Here is an 18728-nt window from a genome sequence, read left to right on the forward strand (position 1 = left end):
ATCCGGGCTCCGGCGGCGGCCCTTCCGCCTTCTGCTCCTCTTCCCAGGGGGTGGGCTGGCTGTCCCCTTGCTGCTGGGCAAAGATCCAGACCTGCGGGCTGGTGGGCTCCAATAGCCCTGCACCCTTGTCAAGGGGGCTGCAGGGCTGGTGGTGGCTGAGGTGCTCTTTTTACCCCGACGAGAAGGAGGGGGGGGCTCAGGGTCAGGAAAGAAGGTAGCAGTAGAGAGATAGATTTTCTTGGGACAATGGAGAGTGGTAGGTACAGTGGGTATGGGAGTGGAGGGAGAGGATGTGGTTGTAGGCGAGACAAGTTTGCTGTCTTTGGGTGCAGGTGCAGGAGCGGGAGGCTGTCGTGAGGTGGATGGCTGTTGGGTGGGTGGGTGGCTGCGTTTGTGTGGTGTGGAAGAGGGGGTGACAGACACAGTGGGAGAGGACACAGGGGACGTGTAAATGGCAGTGGGGGTGGTGACTGCACGTGTGCGGACTGTAGTGGAGGGTATGCTGGTGATGGAAACACTGGCTGATGGTGAGGTGAATGAAGGTGTGAGTGTAGACGTCACAGGGAGGGAGGAGGTAGACGAGGAGGTGGGGGTCACAGAGGTGGTAGTGACTGTTGGCATGTCTGCATCGGAATGTTGCTTGTGTGAATGTCTGCGTGATCTGTGGTGCTTATGTTTGGATGAGCTGCTCTTGGGTGTTGAGGTGTGTGCAGGCTGGTCTGATGGTGTGGGTGGGACAGGCAGAGGAACAGGAGACTGGGAGGAGGGAGTTAGTAGAGGGAGGCAGGAGACAGGGACAATGGCTGCCGTCAGTGCTGAGGCCAGAGCCTGGAACGATCGCTGATGGGCAGCCTGACCCGAATGAATGCCCTCCAGGTACGCATTGCTGCGATGAACCTCCCTCTCCACCCCCTGGATGGCATTCAAAAGGGTAGTCTGCCCAACAATGAGCGTTCGGAGGAGGTCAATGACCTCCTCACTGAGGGCAGCGGGGGTAACAGGGGCAGGGCCTGAGGTGCCTGGGGCGAAGGAGATGCCCGGCTTCCTGGCAGAGCGGGCACGGGGCGAACGCTGAGGGGCTGCTGGGAGGGCGGAGATGGTGCGCTGGGTGGCGGCTGTACCTGTAATGGCGGGGGGCACGGATGGTGCCACCCCCGCAAGGGAGCTCCCTTCCGAGGACGTGTCCGTGTCGCTGCAGGGTCCAGTCGTCCCCGTTGTGGAGCTCCCCTCGCCCTCCGTCTCACTGGTCCAGTCAGACTCTGTGGCATGGCCCTCCTGGGCCATGTGAGATGCAGCTCCCTCCTGCCCCGATGCCACTTCTCCTCCGCCTGATGATGCTGATGCACACAAGCACAGAAAGACAAACAAAAAGGGGGGGGAGAGAGAAATAAAGAGATTTTGAGTACATGGATCACCGGTACAGTTAGCGGACATGACAGACACAGATGCCCCCTGCACTAAGTTGCGCACTTGGGGTCCGCTACGCATTCCGTGGAACATGCCCTACACGCCTAGAGTTGACAACTGCACCCATGGATGACACGGCCCAGGGATGGCTGTACTGACACACTACTGAGGGTGGTGGCTGGGGACACAGGGGCTTAAGGGGGTGCCCAGCCTACAGATATCGCCCTGGCCTAGGGGGACCCACAGCCCTCCTCCCCCACCCAGACACCTCCACTGCGCGACAACAGAGTAGATAATGCTTGTACTCACCCCCTTGTGTCTGCTGTGCTGCCCTCACGCGCCCATCCAAATCAGGGTAGGCCACCGCCAGGATCCGGAACATCAGGGGGGTCAGTTGACGGCAGGCACCCCGCCTACGTTGGGAGGCCATCCCCAGCAGAGACTCGGCGGTCTTCTTGGTCCCGCGGCGGATGTCCTCCCACCTCTTGCGGCAGTGGGTGCCCCGTCGATGGTGGACCCCCAGGGTCCGGACTTCCTTGGCGATGGCACGCCAAATCCCGATCTTCTCATGGGCGCGGACCTATGTGACACGTACAGGGAGGGAGAAATACCACGTTCAAGTTTGTCTGCATTTTCGTTGCCAGTGGCCCAACGCCCCCCATCCCCGCCAGGCCCCCCGCCAGGCCCAACATGCCCCCCATCCCCGCCAGGCCCCCCGCCAGGCCCAACATGCCCCCCCATCCCCGCCAGGCCCCCCGCCAGGCCCCCCGCCACGCCCAACATGCCCCCCATCCCCGCCAGGCCCCCCGCCAGGCCCCCCGCCAGGCCCAACATGCCCCCCATCCCCGCCAGGCCCCCCGCCAGGCCCCCAAGCCAGCCAGTGGCCCCAAATCCATATTGAATTAAACTCACTTGTTGGTCTGGAGGCCCGTAGAGTAGCGCATACTGGGGGAGGACCCCATCCACAAGTTTCTCCAACTCTTCTCCAGTGAAGGCAGGGGCCCTTTCCCCAGGCGCAGCAGCCATTGTCCCTTCCAGACCGAGGTCACAGCAACACTTGCAGTATAGGTCCTCTCCTGTGAAAGTTCAAGTCGCGAGTGAATAAGTAGATAGAAAATGGCGGTCACGCCCGCGGCGGTGCGTACCGCGGCGGTGCGTACCGCCACCGCCGGCGCCCTTCGCCATTGGCTCCTGAAACCCATAGGCTTCAATGTTAACCAATGCGGCTTCGCGCCGCGGTCTTCGACCGCCGACCGCCGCGGTGTGCCACGCCAGCGCATTGACCTCACATCCCATTGTCACACTTCACAGGTCAGGCAGCCGCCATTTCGAGGGTCCACATGGCTCAATTTCAACTGCGTCACACAGGCCTAGGCCTTGCATAGCCACTCAGACACGCCATTCACTGCATAGAGAATCGTTTACTGTGCAAGCTGTGAGTACGTACCTGTGGGTTGCTTGACTCTGTGCTCCATGTTGTCCTTCCTAGGCACCGTCCGCTGGGTTTGGCGAGGAGACGGATGAATCCTCGCGTGTACCGACCGCTGGTGGACCTGTCGACAATGGAAGAACGCCACATTATCCTGACCTACCGGTTTGACCGTGCCACTATACATGAACTGTGTGCCCAGCTGGAGCCCGACCTGATGTCCCCCATCCGCCAACCCACAGGGATTCCCCCTCTGGTGCAGGTCCTGTCAGTACTCCATTTCTTGGCAAGTGGGTCATTTCAGACAACAGTGGGAATTGCTTCTGGGATGTCTCAGCCCATGTTTTCGAAGGTGTTATCCAGAGTGTTGTCTGCCCTGATGAAATACGTGAGGAGCTACATCATTTTCCCTGAGGTGGGCGAATTGGCTACAGTGAAGGGTGATTTCTACGCCCTTGGACATATTCCCAACGTCATTGGTGCCATTGATGGGACCCATGTGGCTTTGGTTCCCCCAAGAGACAGGGAGCAGGTGTACAGGAACAGAAAAAGTTACCATTCCATGAACATCCAGGTGGTGTGTTTGGCTGACCAGTACATCTCGCATGTAAATGCCAAATTCCCAGGGTCAGTGCATGACGCCTACATCCTGAGGAATAGCAGCATCCCTTACGTGATGGAACAGCTAGAGAGACACCGTGTATGGCTATTGGGGGACTCTGGGTACCCCAACCTGTCGTGGCTACTGACCCCAATAAGGAATCCCCGGACCAGGGCAGAGGAACGGTACAATGAGGCCCATGGGCGTACTAGGAGGGTGATCGAACGCACCTTTGGCCTCCTAAAGGCCAGGTTTCGGTGCCTGCATATGACAGGGGGATCCCTAATGTACTCACCTAAGAAGGTGTGTCACATCATCGTGGCCTGCTGCATGCTTCACAACCTGGCTTTGCGCCGCCAGGTGCCTTTCCTGCAGGAGGATGGTCGAGACGGTGGTGTTGTGGCAGCTGTGGAACCTGTGGAGAGTGACGAGGAGGAAGACGACGGTGCTGAAACAGACAACAGGGACAGAATCATTGAACAGTACTTCCAATAGGACACAGGTAACAATTCAAACATAATTTAGTAAATGTGAACTACTCTCCTGCATCTCTGCTGCCTGTCTATTTGCCCCAGTGTATGATGACTGAGTTGTGGCTTTTCCCTCCCTATTTCAGATCTGGGGTCCCCACTACGAGTCCTGTGCTTCGTTTCCCCATGGACTACAGCTTTGTGGCAGCTGTTTGTTGACTTCACTATGTACAAGGACATATTTGCAATGTCATGTCAATTACAATATTTTGAAATCACAGCCAGACTCCAGATAGTTTTGTGCAAAATAGGTGTTTATTTCAGTGCTCAAAATGGGATGGGTGGTTTCAAGTGGGTGGGGGCTATGGTGAAGGAATGTCCAGGGAAGAGTCCAGAGTAACAGTCACACAGGTGCATTGTCCAGAGGCCTGTGGAGAGATGGAGCATGGGCAGTTCAAGGATGGACAGGGTGACAATGTGGGACAGTGGGCTGACATCAGGTGGTATCCTTTGCTGGCGGGGGTCTTGACATCCTACTCTGTCTTCTTGCGAGATCTCAGGGCCCTCTTGCGGGGTGGTTCTTCTCCTGCAGGAGGTGGGGGTCTGGTGGGCTGCTGTTGTGCGGGGGCCTCCTGTCCACGAGCGCCGGCGGAGGTGGTTGGCTGTTCTTGGGCCAGGCTAGTGGCAGGGGCCCTTTGTTGTTGTTGAGTGTCCGTCCTGGTGTTGATTAGGTCCTGCAGCAGCCCTACCATGGTAACCAGGGTGGAGGTGAGGGCTCTGATGTCCTCCCTGTACCCCCGATAGTGTTCCTCCTGCAGTACCTGGATCTCCTGGAACCGGGCCAGTACCGTCGCCATCGTCTCCTGGGAGCGGTTGTATGCTCCCATGATGGTGGTGAGGGCCTCGTGGAGAGTGGGTTCCCTGGGCCCGTCCCCCCCCTGTCGCACAGCTGCCCTCCGAGTTGCCCTGTTTCCCTGGGCCTCTGCCCCCTGGCCGGTGTGCCCACTACCACTGCCCCCAGGTCCCTGTTGTTGTTGGGGTGGTGGGTTATCCTGGGTGCCCTGTAGTGGTAGACACACCGCAGATTGACGCGCCCTGGAGACAGAGGCATGGGCCCGCTGGGTGGGAGCTGTGCCGGTGTTCCCAGAGGGGTTTGGGTCTGTAGTGGCCTGTGCCTGTGTGAGGGGAACCGACTGTCCAGAGGTCCCCGATGGTCCGGGCTGGTCATCAGTGTCCAGGTCGACAGAGCTGCTGTCATCGCTGACGGCCTCTTGGGTGGGGGGTGTGGAGAATTCTGGGCCCTCCGTGGCGGTGTGTTGGTGGTCGGGTCCTGCAGGGGTATAGAGGTATGGTTATAGTTTCAATGTGTGGCATATGGGTGTATCTGTGGGTTCCCGTGTCCCCAAGTGCTGGCATTCGTGTGTGGGGGCTTTGGTGAGGGTGGCTTGTGGGGGGGATGTGTATATGCATTGGGCATGCTTTGGTGATGGGTGTCCATGCTTAGTGGACGCATGCAGGCCTAGGTTTTGGGATGTGTGGGTTGTGATGGTGAGACATTGGCAGGGAATAGGTGTGCTGGGGGTGGGGGTGAGGATGGTGGTGGGGGTGAGGATGGTGGTGGGGGTGAGGGTGGGGGTGAGGATGGGGGTGAGGGTGGGGTTCGAGGATGGGGGTGAGGGTTGGGGTATGATTTGGCATGCAGGTGGGGGGGAAGCAGTATTGAAGCTTCAACTTACCAGTATCCATTCCTCCGCCGACTCCTGCGAGGCCGTCAGGATGCAGGATGTTCAAGACTTCCTCCTCCCATGTTGTAAATTGTGGGGGTTGAGGTGGGGGTCCTCCGCCAGTCTTCTGCACGGCGATGTTGTGCCTGGATACCATGGAACGCACCTTCCCCCGTAGGTCGTTCCATCGCTTCCTGATGTCTTCCCGATTTCTGGGGTGCTGTCCCACAGCGTTGACCCTGTCGACAATCCTCTGCCATAGCTCCGTCCTCCGGGCAATGCTGGTGTATTGGACCTGTGTGTCGAAGAGCTGGGGCTCTACCCGAACGATTTCCTCCACCATGACCCTGAGTTCTTCGTCTGAGAAGCGGGGGTGTCTTTGGGGTGCCATGGAGTGGTGTGTATGATGTGTGGGGTGGAGTATGTGTAGTTAAGTGTGTTGAGTGTGGTGGTGTGTGTTGTTTTGTGTGTGGATATTGTGTGGGTGATGGTGTAGTGTGCCTCTGTGTGATGGTATTCTGTGTTCGCTGATGTGTCTCTCAGTGCTTCTTTCTGAATTTTTGGTCGTAGGGGTTTGTGGGTGATGTGGGTGTGTGTTTTATATTGTATTGTGTGTGTGGGAGTGGTGTGTGTATGTGTATCAGGTGTGTGGAATTCAAATCGTCCAATGTGGCTGAGTTTTGTTCGTTTGTGTGTATTCTGACCGCGGCGGTGTGTCCCGCCATTGGAAAACCGCGTTTGAAAGACCGCCGCGTGGATTCGTGGGTCGTAATGGCATGGGCGTATTTCTGTTGGCGTGACGGTGGAGGTTTGGTCACCTCCACTTTTCCGCCGACCGCTGGTCTGGCGGTCTGTTGTGGCTGTCGGATTTTCGGAGGTTTGGCTGCTGCGGGTCAGAATGACCGTGGCGGGTTACCGCGACCGCGGCGGAATTATGGAGGATTTCTGACCGGCGGTAGGCGCCTTTTACCGCCGAGGTCAGAATGACCACCACAATGTGCCACTGGTGAACATTGAGCAACTAATATGCGCAGTGGTGAAACACAAAGTCATTGGTCAAACAAAATTAAGCCAATAGGCAGGACAGTTCCTCAAACGGGAAAAATTCAAAATGCTGACTCTAGCACAGGTGATTTTGGCGTTGAGCAAAGAGGATTGGATGGTATCTGTTGACTTACAGGATGCTTACTTTCATATCCCTATTCTAAAGTCGCACAGGAAGTATCTTCGGTTTCTGGTGGGGTCGCAACACTAACAGTTTGAGGCCCTCCCTTTTGGACTTACTTCCGCACCTCGAGTGTTCACGAAGGTGATGGCGGTGGTTGCAGCAAATCTCAGGAGGAAGGGAATATCGGTATTCCCTTACCTGGACGATTGGTTGATCAAAGCCAAGTATCCGGAGCTCGTGCTGCATCACCTGCAGATGACAACCCAGTTGTTGTTCAATCTGGGGTTTTCGGTAAACATGCCCAAATCTCACCTGGAGCCCCTCTCAACGCCTCCTGTTCATAGGGGCAGTACTGGATACAACATTGAATCGGGCCTATCCTCCGCCTCTGCGGATTCAGGACATTCAGGCGTTGATTCCAATTTTTCAAAGTGGAGCGGTTGTTCCAGTCCTCAAGGTCCTTCGTCTGCTTTGTCTGTTCACTTCATGCATTCTGTTGGTCACTCATGCACACTGGCACATAAGGGCTCTTCAGTGGTGCCTCCGCAGGCAGTGGTTTCAGCACAGAGGGGATCTCGAGGAGTCAATAAAGATCTCCAGAGACACTGCAGCGGATCTACGATGGTGGGCTGCGGACGGCAACCTTTACCAAGGAAGGCCTTTTTCGCTACCACCACCAGTGGCCACGGTTATAACGGATGCCTCCACTCTAGGGTGGGGAGCTCATCTGGGGGACCTGGAGGTCAAAGGTCATTGGTCTCCAGTGGAACAGATGTTTCATATCAATCTGTTAGAATTGCGGGCGATACGTTTGGCTCTCAAGGCCTTCCTCCCTTCCCTTTGTGGTCAGTCGGTTCAGGTCCTGACGGACAACACTACCACGATGTGGTACATCAACAAGCAGGGAGGAGTAGGGTCGTACCTTCTTTGCAGAGAGGCTCTGCAGCTCTGGTCCTGGGCACAGGACCATCAGATTTGTGTAGTAGCAAATCATCTGGCCGGAGTTCTGAGCGTACGTGCGGACAGTCTCAGTCGGAACTTCTCGCCCGATCACGAGTGGCATCTCCATCCAGACCTGATCCTTCACATCTTCCGGATGTGGGGATTCCCTCAGGTAGACCTCTTTGCCACTCGGGAGAACGCACACTGTCCGTCGTTCTGCAGCCTCCAGTATCCGGTGCAAGGAGCGTTAGGGGACGTGTTTCAGATGTCCTGGTACGGCCAGTTGCTTTATGCGTTTCCCCCCATACACTTGATTCCTCGGGTTCTGAGGAAGATTCGCCAAAACCGGGCCCAAGTCATCTTAATAGCTCCGGATTGGCCAAGAAGGGCGTGGTACACAGACCTTCTCCACCTCTCACTGTGCCCTCCGCTCTGTCTCCCTCACAGGGCAGACGTCCTCTCGCAGTCGCAGGGGCAGGTTCTACCCCTACACCTCCAGAGCCCGCACCTTCATGCCTGGAGATTGAACGGGACAATCTGAGTTCCTTTTCTCTCCCGCCAGAAGTGGTGGGTGTTATTTTATCGGCTAGGCGACACTCCACCAAATCTATCTATGCTGGCAGATGGGCAAAATGTGTTGCTTGGTGTGGAGAGAAGCAAATTGATCCTTTACGGGCCCATTTGTTGGACATATTATTGTTTGCGTTGTCCTTGGCGCAGAGGGGTTGTGCAGTTGCGACTGTTAAGGGCTATCTGTCGGCACTGTCGGCCTTTCTGTGCCTTCCTGATCAACCCTCTTTATTTAAGTCCCCTATAGTTATAAGGTTCTTACCAATAGGTTTCCTCCCACTCCATTTATTATGCCTCAGTAGGATTTGAATTTGGTTCTCACATTCCTGATGGGTTCGCCGTTTGAACCTTTACATTCATGTCCATTAAAGTTTTTAGTATTAAAGACTGTTTTTCTCATAGCCATCACGTCGGCTAGGCGAGTGAGTGAACTTCAAGCGCTTAGCGTTAAACCCCCTTTTACTTCTTTTCATGCAGACCAGGTGGTGTTGCGGACCAGGACACGGCTTTCCTACCGAAGGTTGTTACACCCTTCCATTTGGGACAATCTATAACTCTCTCTTCTTTCTACCCTCCTCCCCCATCCATCAAAAGAGGAGGAGAGACTGCATCAGCTTGACCCGAGGAGAGCTTTAAGTTTCTACAGTGAGAGAATGAGAGAGTTCTGGGTGGACGATCAGCTCTTCGTCGGCTCCGTGGGGAAGAGGAAAGGCAAGGCTGTCCACAAAAGAACACTGTCCAGGTGGGTCATTCTTTGCATAAGAGTATGTTATTCCTTGGCAAAGAAGGTTCCTCCTGTTGGAATAGGAGCCCATTCCAACAGGGCTAAGTCGGCCTCTTCGGCCTTGGCTAGAAGTGTTCCTGTGAGTGAAATTTGTAAGGCCGCAACTTGGGCTTCCCTCCACACATTTGCAAAGCATTATTGCTTGGACTCGGAGGTTAGGAAGGATGGCCATTTTTGCACGGTCCGTGCTGCAGGATTTCTTGGTGTGACCATTCAGGCACCCGCCACCGAGTGCGGTACTGCTTTGGGACTCTATTCATTAGGTGAGGAATCCACAGGTAGTTGTATCCATCAGAAGAACAAGTTACTTACCTTCGGTAATGCTTTTCTGGTGGATACACTAACTACCTGTGGATTCCTCACGGTCCCATCCGCCTCCCTGTTGCCTGGTTGGTCTTATCAAGATTTCCTAGTGTTTATGTATATAAGGATGTGCATATATGTTTGATTGTATTTGTATGTATATGTACATATATGTGTGATATATATATATATATATATATATATTATATATTTGTATATTTTGCTGTTTATATTTGATTAAATGTTGTGTATTATATTTGATTGATGTAGTCATGTCAATTATGTGATGTCAGGTGATCACCTGTTCGCCTCAAAGGCACGTAAAAAATGGTGAAACCTGACGTCAGCACGCCGGCGAGGTCCTCTTATTGCCATGATGACGTCAGACGGAGCCTCGTGGGAGTCGGGCAATAGTGACATCCTCATTGACGTGTAGAGCTGGGAAGAAAATTTCCGTGGAATGCTGGCGCATTGGGAGAATTCATTAGGTGAGGAATCCATAGGTAGCTAGTGTGTCCACCAGAAAAGGCATACCAAAGGTAAGTAACTTGTTCTTTTATTCAGTAAAACACTACAGTTTAACCTTAATATGCTATCAATAAGTACCCTTCGTGATTAGTAGCGGCCACTGAAGTGGGCACATTTTCCAAGTTGCACATTATTTCTAAGTTAATCAAGTTTTATGCAAATTCATTAACACAAATACATGAATAATTTATTAGTAAAATTTCTGCGTTCACACCAGTCAAAAGTGCAGAAATATTTTTTCATTGCTGTTTGACTGAGCAGATGTTTAGTCTACTGTGGCCTTGCGCTTTCTGCTTTCTCCCGCAGATAGGGCCAAATTGGATAGCGAATTCCAACTGAGAAGAGTATTTTCAAACTTTTTAGTAACCTTGGACATTGGAACTGAAGGAGCTTGTGCCACAGATGCTTGGATAAAATCATTTTAATTATTATAAACTCTTTATGCTCTTCAACTTCAAAAGAGAAAGATTTATTTTACTCCATGGGAGAAAATGGCTATGAATATGCTGAAAGGTCTCAAAATATATTAATGTCGATATAAAATGTAAGGAAAAACAAGGGCAAAAGAAGGAGGAAGGAAAGGGTTAATCTTACAGTTCTGGCAGAAAGAACCTTCCTGTAGGTGGAGGCTGTGAAAGGAGGTGTTTATAGTTTTCTTGACTGCTGCTATTTATTAAAGCAAGTTAAGAGACAGCATAATATGAGCCTCAGATCGTGCCATAAAATTGAGGATGAAAGATCGACTGACAAACTCCCCTCCTCCCGCCCGCCCCTCGGCCCAGGGCTTGTGGCTGCTGCCAAAAGCTTGTCAGTAGAGAGAACCTGCAACTTATTGTGTGTCATCATGTAACAGAAAGACACTGGAAATGACATGAAGAATACAGTTCGTTATTTGAAAATACAAAAAACCCATATAAATTCAAGACCTAAAAACCTCTCGTGCAAATCTGGAAACGCGTTTTTGGTTGACTTATGACAAAGCGGGGTGCCGCTGCTAAATCTAAAGCCAACGCGTTCACCCAGTCCAGACCCATAATAAAAGAAGCAGTCTACTTTTGTGCTAGGAACCCTGCGATGCTTTAGCCCTTTCTCTATGTCTATGGAGTACGTTTTCTTTCCTGTTCACGGGTTTAGCTTCGACTGTGGCAGGCATGCGAGGAGTCTTAGAGTGAGTGCTTCCCCTACGGTGCTGCACTTTAAGCTATTTGTCCACTATACTAGATCTGGGGTGGGGAGAGATACCTCCTCGTTACAGACTAGGGCACCGGCCCCTGAGTAGGGGGCGCACAACCCAATGTCACCCACAAGACCCTGATCACTGTCTGGACTGATTGAAGGTTAACGTGACCTGGAAAGAAATGATACCTTGCTCGTTTTTTCCGTGCTTCGTTTTAGCGCCATCTTTGAATGGGGTAAGTCTCAGTGTGATAAATGAGCGTTAACTAGGCTTTTCACTTTTATAAGTATTGAATGCATGTTGCTCAATATATATCGTCGTGTGCATAGGAGGTGCCCGGATTGTCGGGCAGTGTTTCTTTTGAGACCCTGTTCTGTGGGCTTTTTTTAAAGCCTAAAGCTACCTAGGTCCTCTAGCCCAGGTCTATGAGCGTTCTGAAACTTGTAGTCTTGTGTATCTGGTTTTACAATCAGGACAGAGAGTCCCAAAATGGTCCCGATTATAACATTAGAATTATTGGTCTCAAAATGAGAACCAAAACATGGACCGAGTAAGTCACTTTTGTATGGACTTGGGAAATGTGAAAAAACACGTATTGTTTAGTTCTCGTAAAAATGTACTCCATTGCAGTTTGGCGGCAGGTAAAACACGTTATCGGATTGGTCATATCCTTCTATGCCTGCACAATTTGCAGCTTAATCTGTAGTTAGCGAGGCGAGTCAGCGATGGACTCAAATAGATCTAGAATTCCAATCAGTTCCCTGACGAGGCGCTATGAGTAACACCTACTATTTGCAGCGCTTAGAAACGGCAAGTTTAAATGCTATAAACTTGTTACTGTTAATACATAATGTAATCTAAGGTTCTAGAAAGTGTATACATTATCATCCTTATGAAGCGACATACATTAATGCTGAATTCGCAACGTACACTCACGCAATAGCATTTGACTCTTTCTCACGCGTAATGATTCCTGGCAAGTTTGTAATGTTGAGGGATCATGATCTTCGTAATGGCTTCTGAACAGGGCTTTGGGTAAAGTACGCTGGTTTATATTTGGACAATTTCTGAAAACATTTGATTACCTCAATCGCTTGAATGCGCCACAGACCCAAGAAGGCAGGGCTGAAGGGACCTGGATACGCAGAGCCCAGTCAAAGCTGTCAGTTTTTTGTATAGCGCATTTGTGATCAATCCATTCTTTTAGTGTGGTAATGTTTGACATTGCACCACTTTTTGTGTTCGATGCTGTTATCTCGAGCAGTGTTGCTTAGTTTTGATACTGTGTGTGGGGCAATAAAAGGTCTCTGCTCCCCAGCCACGGTTTCTGTCGAAACCCCTTTCAGAGGGCCATGGGGTGAGCAGGAGCTACTGGGCCAAACGTGGGAGTTGAGGCCTTTTACTTATGCTGTCCGGGGGGTCGACTTACTACGAATTTCAAGCAGCTGTGCCAAGTACTCCTTCAGTATTTGACTTCTTATTGGTAGTGCAGGTTGAGCGGTGCAAGGCTTCTTGGGGAGTGTGGTGGGGCATTGATACAGGAGGGTAAAAACCAGCTCACAACTCAAAGTACGTTCAGAATGTGTCCAGTCAAATACTGACATTTATGGCAAAAGTTTTATTTAACTTCCTACACAAAGTGAAATACAGCACTCACAAACAATACACACAGTCCCCTGAGGCTTGGAGCCCACCTGTTGCTTTCCATTTGTTGGTTTGCCTGGTACTCTTCTTTACAGACGCGTAATTCACCACTGCAGGCCTGACATCTTTTCTGTTCCTTTCTGTGGAGCAGGGACCAAGCACTGATTGATTCAACTTAATCAGTGCCCCCGACATGACTGAATTACTATTTTGTTCTTTTTAACTTCTAGTGCCCAGCAAACAGAAGGCATGTGTGTTAGACCTGTTAGCTCTTGCCATGGTTTCCCCTGTCTTTTGGCTTCTGACCTCCTGTTTGATCCTATGCTGAGTTTCGTTTTTGCTGGCTTTAGGACTCTGGGCACTTTACCACTGCTGACCAGTGCTAAAGTGCAAGCGCTTTCTGTCTAAAATTGTATGGGTGATTGGTTTATCCATGACTGACATATTTGATTACTAGTAAGTCCCTACTATAGTGCACCATGTGGGCCCAGGGCCTGTAAATGAAATGCTACTAGTGGGCCTGCAGCACTGATTGTGCCACCCACATGAGTAGCGCTCAAAACATGTCTCAGACCTGCCACTGCCTGTCTGTGCAGTTTTAAACTGCCATTTCGACCTGACAAGTGCACCCACTTGGTAAGCTCAAACCTTCCCTTTTACTACATATGTCACCCCCAAGGAAGGCCCAAAGCAGCCCCATTGATAGGGTGCAGTGTTTTTAAAAAGGTAGGACATGTACTGATGTGGTTTACGTGTCATCATAGTGAAATATTGCTAAATTTGTTTTCCGTATTGCAAGGAATATCTCTCCCATAGGGTAACATGGGGGGGTGGGCTTCATTGATACAGGAGGGTAAACACAGGCTCACAGCTCGAAGTATGTTCAGAATGTGTCCAGTCAAATGCTACCATTTATGACAAAAGTTTTATTTAACTTCCTACAAAAAGTGAAATGCAGCACACACAAACAATGCACACAGTCCCCTGAGGTCAGGGCTCTAGGCTTCAATAGGCAAGCCCCTGAGTCCACTTACCTCTCACTAGCAGTGGTGGGTTACTATAGGCAAGACAGGCAGACCTTAACTTCTAGTCCTGTTCACAGGCAGAAGTATTGCAGAGGTTCTCTTCTTCTCACAGTCCAACTGCCTACTTGAGAGTTGACAATTTTGGGTGGGCTCGGGCTCTCCCTCTAATAGTCGATTTCCAGACACCAAATGTTATTTATGGGCTGAGTCTTTGAAGTTTGTGATGGGGATCTGCTTTCTTTTCACATGTCCAATCCTCTGCTCTCTCCTTTCTCAAGTAAGCTGTCTGTCCCAGCAGGAGTGACACCAAATCTGGAAGCCCCTCAACACAGGCCATGAAAGTGCGTAGAAGTTCACACCTGGATGACTGCCACAGTGATATGTGTATCAAAAGGTTACCCGAGAGCCCGAGCCCCAGCTCCTTCCTTACATGTGCTCAGGTCCCTTGCCAGTAACTTCTCTCTGCAACAAATAGTACCTTTTGAATTGTACTGAAGAGCCCAGCTCTTCTTCCTTCAGGATATGTCCCACCCAGCTCACAGGAATGCAGCATTCCACAGATCTGTCTGCGGGATTCTTCTACCTCCACATGTTCCTCCAATCAGCACTGGGTCTCCCAAAATAGAAACCGGAATCTTCAATGTATTGTACTATTCACAGGCACACATACACCTAGCACGCACTGACACAAACAGTGCTACATACTAACTTGATGTAAGCCAATGGTGAATTAAACACAGCAGCTGAACTTTACATGAGTGAGCCTGTAGCCCTCACCCAAGTGATACAGGCAAAAAGGGCCTGTCCACTTCTACTGATCACTAGATGGTATCCTGCCTCCACCGCATTTATGCTGCTGACAGTAGCCTTTCACCAGTAAGAGGGTAGTGATTTGGGGTCCCCTTCCGGTCCAGTAAGACCATAGTCCGTGAGAGAGGCCTTTATCATGGAGTACCTTTGATGTGTTTTCAATGTGTTACTGTGTGTGTGTATACAAATACTTTACACATTGCCTCTGAGATAAGCCTGACTGCTCGTGTCAAGCTACCAAGGAATTGAGAAGGGGTTATCTTAGCTGTGTGATTCCCTTACCCTGACTAGAGTGAGGGTCCTTACTTGGACAGGTTGGAAACCACTGCCAACTAGTGACCCCATTTCTAACAGTATGAGTGGCAAAAATGCACCCAGCAGGGCAAACAAAGTTGCAAGGTTTTATTTTCTGTAGTTAACTTTTTTATTTTTATTTTGCCAGGTCTTCTTTTCTCACTTTTTATTTTATTTTTGCTTATGGGCACTGCTCTCAAATGATGACGATTATCTTGTTCTAAATATTGCAAAGCGGTATTATTTCTTTGTAATGTGTAATTTCTGAAACTATGTTTGAACACATAATTTTGCAGTACATTCCAATCAATGCCAATTCACCCCACATTAATCCACCCCACTCAGTCCATTCTACCCCAGAACAATCCAGTGCACCCTATTCCAATCCAAACCACTTACCCCAGTCCAATAAACGCCAAGCCTCCCAACCCACCCCCAAAAATCTGCCCCAATCCAACCCAAAACAATCTGCCCCACTCAAAAAATCTACCCAACTCCAATCCAAAACAATCTGCCCCACTGCAGTCCCTACTTCAATCCAAAACAATCTGCCTCAGTCCAATCCAGAACAATCAGCCTCAGTCCAGTCAAAAACAGCCTGCCCCATGCCAATATTCCCCACTCAATTCAAAACAATCTGTTCCATTCCAACCCCATACAATCTGCTCCATTCCAATCCAACACAATGGGCCTCCCTCCAATTCAAAACAAACAATTGGTCCCACTCCAATCCAAAACAACTGGCCCACTCCAATCTGCACCGCTCCAATTCTAAACAATTTTCCCCACCCCAGTCCAAAACAATCTGCCCCACTCCAATCCAAAACAATCTGCCTCACTCAAATATACCCCACTCCAATCCACAACAATCTGCCCCACTCCAATCCACCCCACCCAAACCCACAGCAATACTCTGACACTGCAGTCTACGACATACTCTGCCACTGAACTCTACTCCCCTCTACGACACTGTACTCCATTCTAATACACTCTTCATCAACAAATTCACTCTACTACACTCTACTGTACAACACTTCATGCCATCAACTTTTAGCCATGCTGACCAGCAACCACACTGGTGAACAGCATGGCAAAAACACATTGCTAATGTCAGTAGCTCTTGTACAGACGAGAGAGAGTTTGCAATGTTCTAAAACAGTAGAATGTGTTTTGTAGGAATGGATTGGAGTGGCACAGATTGTTTTGGTATTGTGACAGACTCCTTGATTAGAGACCAACTAGTGAGGTGCACAAATAATACCAGGGTCCAGGAAAAACTGCTGGTGAAAAATCCAGATTTGAAAGAGGCAATGCTATTATTGAAAGCATGGAAAGTACAAACAGTCGAGTACCGGAATTGAAAGATAATGGAATAATAGCACGACATCTCACTCACAGGAGCTATCAGCGAACGTGGAGAATGTGTGTGACAGATTGTGTGAAAAAAATGACAAAAGAGAGGAAAACTTTGGGCAATAGTAAGGAGCTTGAGGATACTAAGTTTAAATGTTACAGGTGTGGTAATCCTGGTCTCTCTTCAAATAGTGTTAATTGTATTGTGAAAAATTCAAACTGTAGAAAATGGCAGGCGAAGGGACATGGTGCTTGAGTCTGCAAGAGTGACCTCCTTAAATGTTGAAACTATTGCAGAAGGCGTGAACAAATTTGTGTTCAATTTAACACCTGGAATGAGTGAGTTGGACAGTGGTCCTGTGGTCATACCTGAGTGCTGCATAAAATGAATGGTACAAGTGTGAATGTTTTGGCAGATTCTGGCTCACCCTACACAATGGTGTGTCAGGAAAACCTTAAAAGGGATTTCAGCAACATTACTTTACAGCCTTCAGACATTAACCCTGGACAGGGAGGCCTTGGCAGTAGAGAGAGAGAGAGAGAGGCAGGGACTGGGGTTAGCACCCCATGGTGGCAGCAGTAACTTTGGTTTCAGGGAACCTAGGGTCAGGGAGGACTCTTTTGATTCCAGAAATCTTAGCAAGGTTGTTCCCCCATACAAGGTGGGGGATGACATCCAGAAGTGGTTTGCTGCTCTGGAGAGGGCCTGTAAAGTTCAGAAGGTCCCCCAGAGACGGAAGGATGCTATCCTTTGGTTCTCCTTCTCTGACAGGAGGAGGATGCTGATAACTACACAGTGTTGAAATCTGCTCTGCTAGAAGGATTTGGTCTCACTACTGAACAGAATATGATCAAATTCAGAGAGACCAAGAAAGAGTCCTCCCAAGATTGGGTTGATTTTGTGGATTGCTCCGTAAAAGATTTGGAAGGCTGGTTACGTGGTAGCAAAGTCAGTGACTTTGAGGGCTTGTATAATCTAATTCAGAGAGAGCACATTCTCAACAATTGTGTGTCTGATTTGATGCATAGTACTTGGTAGACTCAGATCTGACCTCTCCCCAAGAATTGGGAAAGAAGGCAGACAAATGGGTCAGAACAAGAGTGAGCAGAAAATCTCATACAGGGGATGACCAGGATAAGGAAATGGGTAAGTCTCAGGACAAGGGTGGGTACAAAGAGAAAAGTAAAGACTCCTAATCAGGCCCACAAAACTCCTCTGGGGGTGGGTCTAAAACCTCTTCCTCCTCTACACCCAGTAAAAAGCCTTGGTGCTATGTGTGCAGAAATAAAGGCCATAGGCCAGGGGAAATCTCCTGTCCTGGTAAAGGCCCTGAGCCTTACACCACTACTACATCCACTTCCACTCCCAGTGCCCCTAGTAGTGGTGGGACTGCTGGCAATATTCAGCCCAAAAGTGTAGTTGGGTTCACATGTAGGTCCATTGTGGAATCTGGGGTAGGTGTACAGACCCCCAAGACAGTTTCCGTCTCCCAGGGTGGTACGGGCATTGCCACCCTAGCTGCTTGTCCCTTTAACATGGATAAGAACAAGTAGCACATTCAGGTAAATAATGTGTTGAGGTTGAGGCCTACAGGGGCACATATGCCTTTGTCACCATAGTTACTGAAGAGTTTGTGTCACCTGCACACCACCTTTTTGGTCACAAGTACCAAGTCATTGATGTGAATAACTACACTCAGTCCCTACCCTTAGCTGTAATGCACTTTAGCTAGGGTGGCGTTACTGGCCCTAAACAGGTGGTAGTCTCTCCTAACCTACCTGTTGAGTGTCTCTAGGTCATTCCCTAAGAGACCTCAGATTGGGCTGAGGTGGAGGTCCTTGCCCATGCAGCCATGCTGGGCATACCCAAACATTTGCTCCCTTTACTCTCTAAGCAGACTAAAGAACAAAGTAGGGGAGGAGCACTGGAGCCTGGAATAATGGTCCAGGACACTCCTAAAAGGCAGGCAGGATACTAAATTATCCACTGCCCACCCTCCCATTAAGGATCCCATTCCTCTGAGGGAGGATAACACCCCCAAGGTGGAGCCTGTACCACAGGAGCGAAAATCTATCACAGCTGAGCTCCCAGGGGGTAAAAGTACACCTCTGTAAGGAACCTAAGACAGAAAAGCAAATCTGCCCTGTCTTAGAAAACGGGGAGCAGCCCTCCTGCCCTTCCAGAGAAACTTTGGTGCAGCAATCCTGCACCACCCCTAACACTCTAGGACAGGAAGCCTGTCCTCCTGTAGAGCCTGTAGGACAGAAACCCTGCCCTGCTCTACCCCAGGTAGGACAGCAACCTTGTCCTCCTTTAGAGCCTTTAGGACCCTTATTTTGTCCTGCTCTAGGCCTGCTAAGACAGTACCCCTGTCTAGCTTTACAACCCTTAGGACAGCAACCCTGTCCTTACATAGAGCCCCAGGGACAGTCATCATGCCCTGCTCCATCACTTTTACCACGTTTTATAAATAGGGAATCACAGGGTCTACAGTTTAC

General features: G+C 50.2%; 1 protein-coding gene across 1 annotated transcript in view; it reads left to right on the plus strand.

The window, feature by feature from the left end:
* Window positions 1-11034: 11034 nt before the first annotated feature.
* Window positions 11035-18728, plus strand: part of LYRM9 (LYR motif containing 9) — a 31819-nt gene continuing 24125 nt past the window's right edge. The window contains exon 1 of the mRNA XM_069226966.1: window positions 11035-11338. The gene's annotated coding sequence lies outside the window, so the exon portion shown is untranslated. The remainder of the gene's footprint in view (window positions 11339-18728) is intronic.

Source organism: Pleurodeles waltl, chromosome 3_2, assembly GCF_031143425.1.
Source record: "Pleurodeles waltl isolate 20211129_DDA chromosome 3_2, aPleWal1.hap1.20221129, whole genome shotgun sequence".
Lineage (NCBI taxonomy): Eukaryota > Metazoa > Chordata > Amphibia > Caudata > Salamandridae > Pleurodeles > Pleurodeles waltl.